Below are 12,776 nucleotides of genomic sequence, written 5' to 3'. Positions count from 1 at the left end.
TTGAATAGCTTTCAGGAGAACAACAACATGGCTCCATGTTTTTATCCAGTTAAAACCTGTAATTTATTTCTTTACACATTTTGGGCTGGGAATGGGTGCTAGTGAAAGAGAGAGGGGTTATTATTCTCTGGTTTTATAAAATAAGATCTGCAATGTGTGTTTCTCACTGATCCTTATATTACTGACATCAATTCGGGCTTTAACCCAATTTTTCCAGCCATTGATTCATGCATTCTTTTTGGTCACTGTAGCAAAAAATTATAAAATAATATGTATAGTGTTATTAATTTTCTAAAAAGATATGTAGTATTCTTTTGTAAACTAAGGAAAAGTCTGGAAGAATATACAGAAAGCAGTTATTAATAGTGAGGTATGGTAATGACAGTGAGAAGTAAAAAGAGGGACTATTTATATGTTTGTGTATTTTTTTAATTTGTTTTGAAAGGTATGTTTAAATTTCTTTGATTCAATTTATTCTGTTTTATTTATTCTGTTTTTAATTTGAAATGAATGCAAATGATGTGTCAAGTGGTAGGGCTTTGGCTGAGTTCTTATCCACCATTTAGTTTCAGGAGATTCACTAAACTGACCACTTACATAATTCAGTTCAGTTCAGCTGCTCAGTCGTATCCGACTCTTTGCGCCAGGCCTCCCTGTCCATCACCAACTCCCGGAGTTTACCCAAACTCATGTCCATTGAGTCGGTGATGCCATCCAACCACCTCAATCCTCTGTCATCCCCTTCTCCCACCTTCAATCTTTCCTAGCATCAGGGTCTTTTCAAATGAGTCAGCTCTTCGCATCAGGTGGCCCACAGCAAACATTCCTTACAGATTAGCACTAGTCTCCATCTGCCCACTGCATCAACACGTGGCAACACAAGGTATCAATCCTTACAAATATTAGAAAAGATGTATAATTTCAAGAAATAAGTGAAAATAAAGCTGAAGGACTGCTTCAATCACACAGAGCCACTAACAAATGTGGACTTGGCAGAGTTAGACCATTTCATAATTGAGGAAGAAAAATTTTACATGATTAATAATGATAGGCCATTTGAAATAGAATAATTTGGGTTTCAAAGTATTTAAAGGAACCCTTAAAAAATCATTTTTCCAAAATTTATTTTTTATGTGTCTTTTTTCAGAGTTTAAAGTAGTCCGTGTTGTTGTTGTTGCTGTTGTTGTTCAGTTGCTGAGTTGTGTCTGACTTTTTGCAACCCCACGAACTGCAGCATGACAGGCTTCCTTGTCCTTCACTATCTCCCTGAGTTTGTTGAAACTCAGTCCATTGAGTCAATGATGCCATCCAACTATCTCATCCTCTGTCATCCCCTTCTCCCCTTGCCCTCAATCTTTCCCAGCATCAGCTGTTTTCCAATGAGTCAACTCTTCACATCAGGTGGCCAAAGTATTGGCGCTTCAGTTTCAGCATCAGTCCTTCCAAAGACTATTATTCAGGGTTGATTTCCTTTAGGATTGACTAGTTTCATATCCTTGCTGTCCAAGAGGGACTCTCAAGAGTCTTCTCCAGCACCACAGTTTGAAAGCATGAATTCTGCGGTGCTCAGCCTTCTTTTATGGTCCAACTCTCACATCCGTACATGACTACTAGAAAAACCATAGCTTTAACTATGCGGAACTTTGTTGGCAAAGTGATGTCTCTGCTTTTTAATACACTGTCTAGGTTTGTCATAGCTTTTCTTCCAAGGAGCAAGTGTCTTGATTTCATGGCTGCAGTCACCATCTGCAGTGATTTTGGAGCCCAAGAAAGTGAAGGAAGCCATAGTGTGCAATAATCTCATTTTCTCAGAAAATCACATCCCAACACATTTTTAGAAGTCAGCATTGATTCTATGGACTAGTTATAACCTGAATTTTCTTGAATATTAGGTAAAATAAACTTATATTCATAATGCAAATTTTTATTTTTCAGTAATACCTTTTGTAGGTTATTTTTATTCATTGTTTACTGTTAAATCTTCATTTTAAGTGTATATATTTTCCTTGGTCATCTTATAGTAATAATAACTCTTAGATAAAATTACTTCCTATTCTATAGATTTTTTTCCTGAGTCATTATTATTGTTTTCCCCTGATTAAACTATATTTTACAGCCTATAAGAAGGTTGATCTGAAAAAAGTGATGGGTAGAATAGAAGATGTTACAGGTGAGGAAGAAGTTACCAAATACATATGATTTTGATTCTTTATACAATTTTGTACTTTTCCCTGTTACTTTCTATTTCTTTTTAAATTATGCTATTTTCTAGTAAAATGATTCTTAGACTTTGACTTTGGTTTATCAATGTTTTAACAACAAAACATAGTGCCACATTTTGTTAGGCCCTATGATCTAATTTTTTCCAAATTAATCTAAAATATTTACTAAAAATACATGTTGAAGGAATAAAAATAGTTTCATTACTTTGCTGGTAATCCCCCAAATAGAAAATTACGAAAATCCATTACCATGTACTGTGTTCTTTTGTGTCTACTATTAATAAAGTTAAAGAAATAAACACTTCAATTTTCTGCCATAACTGTAGCCAAACAGGACTCACTCAACTTAATATTAAGTCATTGATTAGTTAGGGCTAATAATTAAACAATAATAGATTTCATTATTATATAGAATAAATCTTTAAAATCTCACGTTACCATTTCTATTTTTTTGAAGGAGAGGAAGTTGATGTCAATGACATGGAAACAGTTCTAGGAAATATGGGAATAGAGCTCACAGCTAAAGAACTGTCAGGACTGGTGAATAATCTGCCAGTTGATAGTGAGTATTTCTAATAAACTGTAGTCATCTAGGGAATATTATTGTTAAACTGTGAAAATTTCTGAAATTACCTCTACCTCATTGCCTGTCAAAAATAATGTTTGAATCTGTGTTATGTAATCTTAAATGGTGCTGTTAGATCTTAAAATATTATCTGTGCCATTAAGTTTTAGTTTGAGAATCAACAATTGCATCACCATGACTCCTATCATCAGGATTCAATTATAGCTTTTATTACTTTTGATTCTACCAACAAATCCAAAATTTAAGTGAGAATGAATAAGAAAAAGAAAAAGAAGGGAATGATCTAATAGGGGAAAATGAAAATGTCACAAAAGAAAAGGAAAAGATGTGTTTCACCATAGTAGAGTACCAGTATCCTCACTTTATGTAATTTCATTATTTGTCAGTAAATCAGAAAATGTCTAAGTCAATTCACAAAATATGTCTTACTGAATTACTGGTTTCATACTGTCTAGGAAACTCCGCATTGTTCTTCTGTGATCTGAATAGTGCTTTCTCTTACAGAGGGAAAGGTCTATCGAAATAGGTTGCTGAATGGTATAAAGTTTCTTAAAGGTGAGTGAGAAACCATTTTATTAAATGCACATCAATCTGAGATCATCATGTTTGGCATTTATACTGTTTCCTTGTGATTAAATGGTAAACCCTGCCACTCAACACTTGTATTATTTATTTTATAGATCAACCTGTTCTTTAGGAGATCATTTCTTATGGTGTAACCTGAAAAGAATATCCATGCTCTCTTGGAATTCTCCAAATTTTGACATAGGAAGAAATTATCAGAGCCCAAGTTGACAAAAGTAAAGGGAAAATTAGGACATCCTCAGTTAAATCAGCAGCAGAGACTAGTAATCTGACATTCAGACAAAACAAAAAAACACCAAAAACCTAGAAAGTCTCTGAGGAAGTGAAGGGACCATAAAACTGAAAGAGATGGACAGGAAGCAGGCCATGATGGAGATCAGATCTAAGCAAGATTCCCACTCTTCCATCATTACATACCTCCTTCATGAAATCTGTCAAATCCGTAAACATTCCTACTACTATTAATATTTTTTATTTTAAATAATTTACTTTTTAACCTGTTTTTTTAAAATTTTTAATTGTAATGGAAAATCAGCATCCCTTAACATAACTAGAAGTTGACTCTTAAACACAGTGAAAACAAGACAATATTAGTAATATTGGAATTATTGTCACCTTGCTAAAATTTTCTGAGAAGTTATTCAATCACCTTTAAATATACTGGATATACTTCTCATGAAGATTTAGATTAAAACAATGAACTCTAATCCTAACTCCATTATTGTACTTTGTACTCCATTCTTTGTACTCTTGTAAAGCTCTCATTAGGCTTTGGTCTTTTGGATGAAAATGATAATCATAATATTACCTCAGGAATTGTTCATTGCTCAAAATTCACATTTTAGAGACATTAACTTTTTCTTTTATATCTCTTTTTATAAGGAGGGAAGATTGACTCTAGTAAAGTATACACTGTTTTGGAAAACATGGGCATGAACCTCACTGAAAAGGAACTCAAAGATCTAACACAAAATCTACCAGTTGATGGTGAGCATTTTAGATATCACTGAACCCTACGTAAAAAATACTCTTATATATCTATTTCTAACAGTCATTTAAAATGCTTGTTTGACATCAAGAATTATTATGAAAAGCTTAGAAGAAAAACTCAGATTGAAAGAAAGGACACATGCTGACTCTTGCTAGTGTCATGTGCAAATTAGAGAAAGATTTCAACGTACCTCTGCTCTTTTTACTCAGCCTTTCCTGAATGGATAGGTTTCACTTAAATCACAGTCCATCTCTTTAGCCACATTTGCTAATGCATGCCATCAGTATTTATTGAAAGGATACTTAATATCAGTATGGCTAGCTTTTATTTTATCTCTTTTAGTTCAGCTAGAGTAGACCTGTTCTCCAATGATAGCCATCGCCATGCCTAGTTACAAAATGTTTTTCTTTGACAAGATCTTTTAAGATCTATTCTCTTAGCAACTTTCAAATACGCAATACAGTATTGCTAACTATAATCACCATACTGTACATCACATCATCATAGCTTATTTATTTTATAACTAGAAATTTGCATTTATTTGTAACTAGAAATTCACTCCAGGAGATAGAGAAGGACAGGGAAGTCTGGCATGCTACAGTCCATGGAGTCACAGAGAGTCAGACATGACTCAGCATCTGAAAAACAGCAAAGAAATTTGTACTTTCAAAAAGCTAGCTTTTCTGCAGCAAATGCATGCATGCATGCTAAGTCACTTCAATTGTGTCTGACTCTGCAACCCTTTGAACTGTAACCTGCCAGGCTCCGCTGTCCATGGGATTCTCCAAGCAAGAATACTGGAATGGGTTACCATGCCCTCCTCCAGGGGATCTTCCTAACCCAGGGGTTGAACCCAAGCCTCTTAAGTCTTCTGCATTGCAGGCAGATTTGTTACCACTAGTGCCACCTGGGAAGCCCCCTACAGCAAATAAATGCTGCTAAATTCATCTGCTGTATACAACATCGTTTTCTTACATTCCTTGCTGTATTTCTGTCTAATTTATTCCTTTTCTTACAGTTAATGGTAAAGTTGATCTGGAAAAGGTGATGAATGAAGTGAAACCTTTTTCAGGTGAGTAAGACATTAGTAAAACATGTTAAATGGAATTCACCCTGTATTATATTTTGCATAGTGTTTTCTCAATATTACAAAATAAACTTATTAATGTTGATACTTTATATATTTATTATGAAATATGTACATCTTAACTTTTCTTCTTCTTTGACTTCAGATTATCTAGGATTCAGCCATGAAAATAAGTGGTGATGTTTGAATAAAAAATTGTATTTTCTGTTATTTCCAGCAACATTATACTGGTTTTAACCAGTGGTTAGATCAGTGGTCACAAATTAGACACCCTTGAGTTTAATTCAATCTGTAGTCAAGTTTTATAAGATCTGAATTCCCTCACAATAGCTGGCATGTTTTCTTTTTGGACAAGGCATGTGCTGTCCGCTTCACTATAGCCAGTTTCATTCATTTTTTCTATCTCCAGGCTCCTGCAAGCTTTTGAGTTAATAACTGCTAGTTTACATAGCCAAAATCTAGATAGTCTCAGAATATAGGAAGGTGGATATTTTTAGAAAATTTAATTGATAGGATTGCCATAATAATCTCATGATTCAGCATTAAAAACAAAAAAGACTAGATACTTTAAATTACTGACCTATTTCATAATCTAATTTTCTTCTATGATGTCTTGTCATTAGGCTTAAGAGGCTACTCTCTTATGAAGAATTAAGGAATAAATTCTGATTCACTATCTGTAAACACTGTTCAAATATGTGAGAATATGGAAGTGAGGATAACATTAAATGAGCCAGGTTTTAAAATTTTTAGATAACTATGATGTCCTAAAATTACCATCTGTTAACATCCTTTTTTTCTTTCAAAGGAGACAAAGTTGATACTAGTAAACTTGAAAATGTTTTGGGAAACTTGGGGATTAAGCTCACATCTAATGAACGCTTGAATTTGCTGGAGACCATGCCAGTTAATGGTAAGATTCGTGGGTGCTATTTGGGTTTTTTAGGAAGTCTGATTTTGTGGAACTATTTGAAAAATTCCAAAATAGAGTGAAAATGCTTGAAAACTGTTAAAAAGTTAATGCTAGTACAAAGAAAAGATTCATTGCTTAGATTTGTATTTTAAAATCATCAATCTAACCCTCTCAGCTATGAATTATAAGTTTTGCCTTTGCCATCAAAGTCGAAGTTCACCCTGAGCCCTCAGGTCGTTAATCAGCTGGATTTGAAAATAGATTTTTTTTTTAAAAGAAGAAGGGTAGTTTCCAGGTGGCTCAGGTGGTAAAGAATCTGCCTGCTAAGGCAGAAGACACAAGAGTGTGGGTTCGATCCCTGGGTCAGGAAAACCCCCCAGAGGAGGAAATGGCAACCCATGGAAAATTCCATGGACAGAAGAGCTTGGTGGTAGTCAGATATGACTGAGCACACACACACCACCACCACCAAAAAGAAGAAGAAAGAAGGAACAAGGGAAACAGGAGTAAAGAGAAGATAAAACAACAACAACAAAAAATAGCTATGTGTATTTCTGCAGCATAAAATATATATTTTACCAATAAGTGGATAATTTTGTATATTCAGAAAAAACTGCAGTTCTTAACTATCTAATTAAATGAAATTTTAAAATTTAGGAAAATAAAAAATGTTTTTAATTTCATAACACAAAGATAACCACTATTAATATCTTGAAACCTTTCCTTCTAGTGCTTTTAAGATAGATAGCTAGATACATACATTCATACATAATATTGTGAGTGTATAAATTTATTTATAACTCTTATTTTTTCACAATTTAATATGTCTTCATCATAGAAACCTTGATAATGCAGGTAAGCAAAAACAAAACCATCTCTCTTCCTACCTCAAAGCAGTAAATAATGTAAAAAATCTGAGGTTTATTTTTCCAGTTCTCCGTCTATAAATAGACATCCTTTTTATTTTTGGCAACCTTGTAGATAAATTTTGGCAAACATCCTAAAACTTAGTGAGATTGCATTCCTTTAAATAGAGTTGCAAAATATTTTGTTTTGCCACATTTCCTTCCAGAATATTGTAATTTGAACTCTCACAAATAGTATTTGACAATGTTATTTTCCTTACATTGTCAATACAGTAAAAAAAAGAACATCTCATTATTATGATTAGCTTTATATTCCTTTACCACTGTGAGTGAACATTCTGGTATATCTGTTATCTATTTGCATTTGAAATGTTCTTCAGGCAAAATTTTCTAAATTCTTTCTTTCTGAAATTAAGAGATGTGTACTATCTTTCTGATTCCTAAATTCTTTTCTAAAATTAAGTTCTAAAGTATCTTGTTTTTTTATAGCTGATGGAAAAGTGTATCAGAAAAGGTTGATGAAGGGCATAAAATCTCTCAAACGTGAGTAAGAAGCATGCTAAAAAGACTTAATCTGAAACCTCTATTTGCATTGTCAAAATATAAATCCTCCTTTCCTACATAATCAAGTCTTTATTTATACTTCTTTCAGTAGATCTGCATTTTGCCAGGTATTTACCAAGTACTTTTCTGTACTAAGATTTGGCAAGAAACTTAAATTTTCCTAATTCAGCCCCAGAGAAATAAAATTCATTTTAAAATGCAAACAAAAGGTGAAGAATGAAGGCTGTCAGATTAAGATTTAGGTGTAAAGCAGAAACAATTTGAAATTATAGGCGACAAAAATAATGACTATTTTGCAGAATATTATGTCAGTCACCTCTAGCTCTAGCTTTTCAGTATTCCCAACACAAAATTGGAGGTAATTAATTCTAATTTTTATTGTATTAGCTGGACAAAACTGACATTTTGGTGTTTGTCTTGAAAATGTTAACAATAATACTCAGAAATGAATGAAATATTTTTATTGTAATAAAATACATGCTCAGTAAAGAAGAATATTAATATAGAGTGAATGTGTTTTAGAATCATGCAATTTTACTATATTTCTTTCCTATCCTCTATTTAGGAGGCAATATTGATGTCAATAAGCTGGACACTTTTTTAGAAAGCATGGGAATCAAGATCACAGAAGAAGAATTCATGGATTTGATAGAAAAACTACTGTATGATGGTGAGCACTGTAACCACTCTTATACTCTTTCAGGCCTATTGAGTCTTTTTTTTTCTGTCTGTCTTTCAGTCAGTTCGGTTCAGTTCAGTCGCTCAGTTGTGTCCAACTCTTTGCGACCCCATGAATCGCAGCATGCCAGGCCTCCCTGTCCATCACCAACTCCTGGAGTTTAGTCAAACTCATGCCCATTGAGTCGGTGATGCCATCTAGCCATCTCATCCTCTGTTGTCCCCTTCTCCTCCTGCTCCCAATCCCTCCCAGCATGAGGGTCTGTTCCAATGAGTCAACTCTTCGCACGAGGCGGCCAAAGTACTGGAGTTTCAGCATCAGTCCTTCCAAATTGATGCATAACATTGTGTAAGTTTAAGGTACACAATCTGTTGATTTGATAGACATATATTGCAAAATGACTATCACCATAGTGTTAGCTAACACCTCCAACACATCACATTATTATAATTCTTTTCTAACATTTAAGATCTAGTCTCCAAGCAGATTTCAAGTATACAATTAGTATTATTAACTACAGTCTTTACCATATAAAATGTAGTGTTCTGTACATTAGATGCTCAGAATTTATTCACCTTATAACTGGAAGTTTGTACCCTTTGACCAACATCTCCCCATTTCTCCACCCCCCAGCCCCGGTAACTCTCATTCTGTTCTCTGTTTCTGTAGGCTCAGCTTTTATATGTGTGTATACATATATATATGTTTTTGTGGGTGGTATCATATCATATTAGCCTCTCTTGGTCTGATTTGTTTCAGTTAGCATAATGCACTCAGAGTCCATCCATGTTATCACAAATGAGAAGATATCCTTCATTATCATGACTGAATAACTCTTCATTGTGTATAATACATCACATCTTCTTTATTCATCTATTGACAGATACTTTGTTTTCATATCTTGATTATTGTGAAAGATACTATAGTGAACATGGAAGCACATATATCTCTTTGAAATTCTGTTTTCATTTGCTCTGTATATGTACCCAGAAGTGAAATTGTTGGATCATATGGTCAGTTCAGTTGCTCAGTCGTGTCCAACTCTTTGCGACCCCATGGACTGTAGTAGCATGCCAGGCCTCTCTGTCCATCACCAACTCCTGGAGCCTGCTTAAACTCATGTCCATTGAGTCGATGATGCCAACCGACTCATCTCATCCTCTCATACTTCATTGTCCCCCTCTTCTCCTGCCCTCAGTCTTGCCCTGCATCAGGGTCTTTTCCAATGAGTCAGTTCTTCGCATCAGGTAGCAAAGTATTGGAGCTTCAGCTTCAGCATCAGTCCTTCCAATGAATATTCAGGACTGATTTCCTTTAAGATTGACTGGTTTGATCTCTTTGCAGTCCAAGGATCATATGGTTTCTTCAGGAACTTCCATGCTGTTTTCCACAGTGGCTGTACCAGTTTACAGTGAACAAAGGTTCCCTCTTCTCCACATCCTCCCCAGCATTTATCTCTTGTCTTTTGTTAGAATGATAATAGTCATTCTTACAGTTGTGAAGTGTTAGCTCTTCGTTATTTTTGTTACCTATAATTTCAAATTGTTTCTGCTTTAGACCTAAATCTTAATCTAACAGCCTTCATTCTTCACCTTTTGCTTTTTATTTTAACATGAATTTTATTTCCAAGAAAGTTTTCTGCCAAATCTTAGTACAGAAAATTACTTGGTAAATACCTGGCAAAATGCAGATCTACTGAAGGAAGCATAAATAAAGACTCAGTCCCAACAAACTCAACTCAATATGCCAGACAGTGCTAAGCAATGTGGGAGACCTGGGTTGGGAAGATCCCCTGAAGAAGGGAAAGGCTACCCACTTCAGTATTTTGGCCTGGTGAATTCCATAGACTATATAGACAGTCCATAGGGTTGCAAAGAGTCAGACATGACTGAAAGACTTTCATTTTCATTTTTCCTAGTATCTTGGTCTTTTCCAATGGGTTGGCTCTTCACATCAGGTAGCCAAAGTTTTGGAGCTTCAGCTTCAGCATCATTCCTTCCAATGAATATACAGGGTTGACTTCCTTTAGGATTTACTAGTTTTATCTCCTCGCAGTCCTAGGGTCTTTCAAGAGTCTTCTCCAGCACCACAATTTGAAAGCATCAATTCTTTGGCACTCAGCCTTCTTTATCGTCCAACTCTCACATCTGTACATGACTACAGGAAAAACCATAGCTGTGACTATACAGACTTCTGTCGGCAAAGTGATGTCTCTGCTTTTTAATATGCTGTCTAGGTTTGTCATAGCTTTCCTTCCAAGGAGCAAGCGTCTTTTATATTTAATGGCTGCAGTCTCTGTCCACAGTAATTTTGGAGCCCAAGAAAATAAAATCTGCCATTGCTTCCATTTTTTCCCTTTATATTTGTCATAAAGTCTTGGAACCAGGGGCTTCCCAGGTGGGTAAATAATCCCTCTGTAATACAAGAGATGCAGGCAGACACAGGTTCAGTCCCCAATTTGGGAAGATCCCCTGGAGGAGGGCATTTCAACTTACTCCGGTATTCTTGCCTGGAGAATCCCATGGATAGAGAAGCCTGGTGGACTATAGTTCACAGGGCAGCAAAGAGTCAGACATGACTGAAGTGACTAAGCATGCACTCACACATGATGGGACCAGACACCATGATCTTAGTTTTATAAATGTTGAGGTTTAAGCCAGATTTTTCACTCTTTTCCACCCTCATCGAGAGGCTCTTAGTTCCTCTTCACTTTCTGCCATTTACAGTGGTATCGTCTGCATATCTGAGGGTGCTGAAATTTTTTCCAGCAATCTTGATTCCAGCTTGTGATTCATTCAGCCCTGCATTTCACATGACGTACTCTGCATATAAGTTAACTAAGCAGGGTGACAATATACAGCCTTGTCATACTTCTTTTCCAGTTTTGGACCAGTCATTTGTTCCCCTACATGGATCACAACTTTGTCGTGGCAAAGGGGCTTGTATAACTCAATGAAGCTATGATCCATGCTGTGCAGGGCCATGCAAGAGGAATGGGTCATAATGAAATGTTCTGATAAAACATGATTTACTGCAGAAGGGATTGGCAAACCCGCTCTAGTATTCTTGCCACGAGAACCACATGAACAGTATGAAATGGTAAAAAGATATGATACCAGAGGGATCCCCCAGTGGCTCAGATGGTAAAGAATCTGCCTGAAATTCAAGAGACCTGGGTTCGATTCCTGGGTCAGGAAGATTCACTGGAGAAGGGAATGGCAACCCACTCCTGTATTCTTGCCCAGAGAATCCCATAGACAGAGGAGGCTGGTGAGCTACAGTCCATGGGGTTGCACAGAGTCAGACATGACTGAGTGAATCACACACACACACACACACACACACACACACACGATACTGGAAGATGAGCCCCCCAGGTTGGAAGGTGTCCAATATGCTACTAGGGAAGAGTGAAAGACAATTACTAATAGCTCCAGGAAGAATGAAGTGGCTGGGCCAAAACGGAAAAAGCACTTAATTGTGGATGTGTTTGGTGGTGAAAGTAAAGTCTGATGCTGTAAAGAACAATATTGCATAGGGACCTGAAATGTTAGGTCCATGAATCAAGGTAAATTGGACATGGTCAAGCAGGAGATGGCAAGAGTGAACATCAACATCTTAGGAATCAGTGAACTAAAATGGACAGGAATGGGCAAGTTTACTTCGGATGACCATTATATCTACTACTGCAGGCAAGAATCCCTTAGAAGAAATGGTCAACAAGAGTCCGAAATGCAGTACTTGGGTGCAGCCTCAAAAATGAAAGAATGATCTCAGTTCATTTCCAAGGCAAACCTTTCAACATCACAGTAATCAAAGTCTATGCCCCAACCACTAATGCTGAAGAAGCTGACGTTGACCAGTTTTATGAACACCTATAAGACCTTCCAGAACTAACAGCAAAAAAAAGATGTCCTTTCATCATAGGGAATTGGAATGCAAAAGAGATACAGTCATAAACAAAACAAATTAATATAAAATTTGTGGAGCCAGAATTTTCATCTTTTTTTCACTGCTGTTTTCCCAGATCCAGACAGTCTGATGTCAACGTCTAAATTGTTAACTCCAACCAGCCTTTTTTGCCTCATCTTTCCATTCTTTACATGGCATTTTTCCCTCAGGCAAAATTTAAAAGCTTTAGTTCACCACACAATTTGCTCTTCATTGCTCCTTTTCCTGGCATTCTTTGTCTTTTCCCAGCTATATAAAGTGACATAATACCATAAAAAATAGCCTTAAATGTATACCAGTCATATATTATCAGCCATTACTAGGGAAATATG

The 12,776-nt window shown here is 35.8% G+C and overlaps 1 pseudogene; it reads left to right on the top strand.

Moving 5' to 3' along the window:
- The window catches only part of LOC122438324, a 36,110-nt pseudogene that overhangs the window by 201 nt on the left and 23,133 nt on the right, over positions 1-12,776 (top strand).

Source organism: Cervus canadensis, chromosome 1 (genome assembly GCF_019320065.1).
Source record: "Cervus canadensis isolate Bull #8, Minnesota chromosome 1, ASM1932006v1, whole genome shotgun sequence".
NCBI lineage: Eukaryota > Metazoa > Chordata > Mammalia > Artiodactyla > Cervidae > Cervus > Cervus canadensis.
This window is presented reverse-complemented; position numbering and strand designations above follow the sequence as displayed.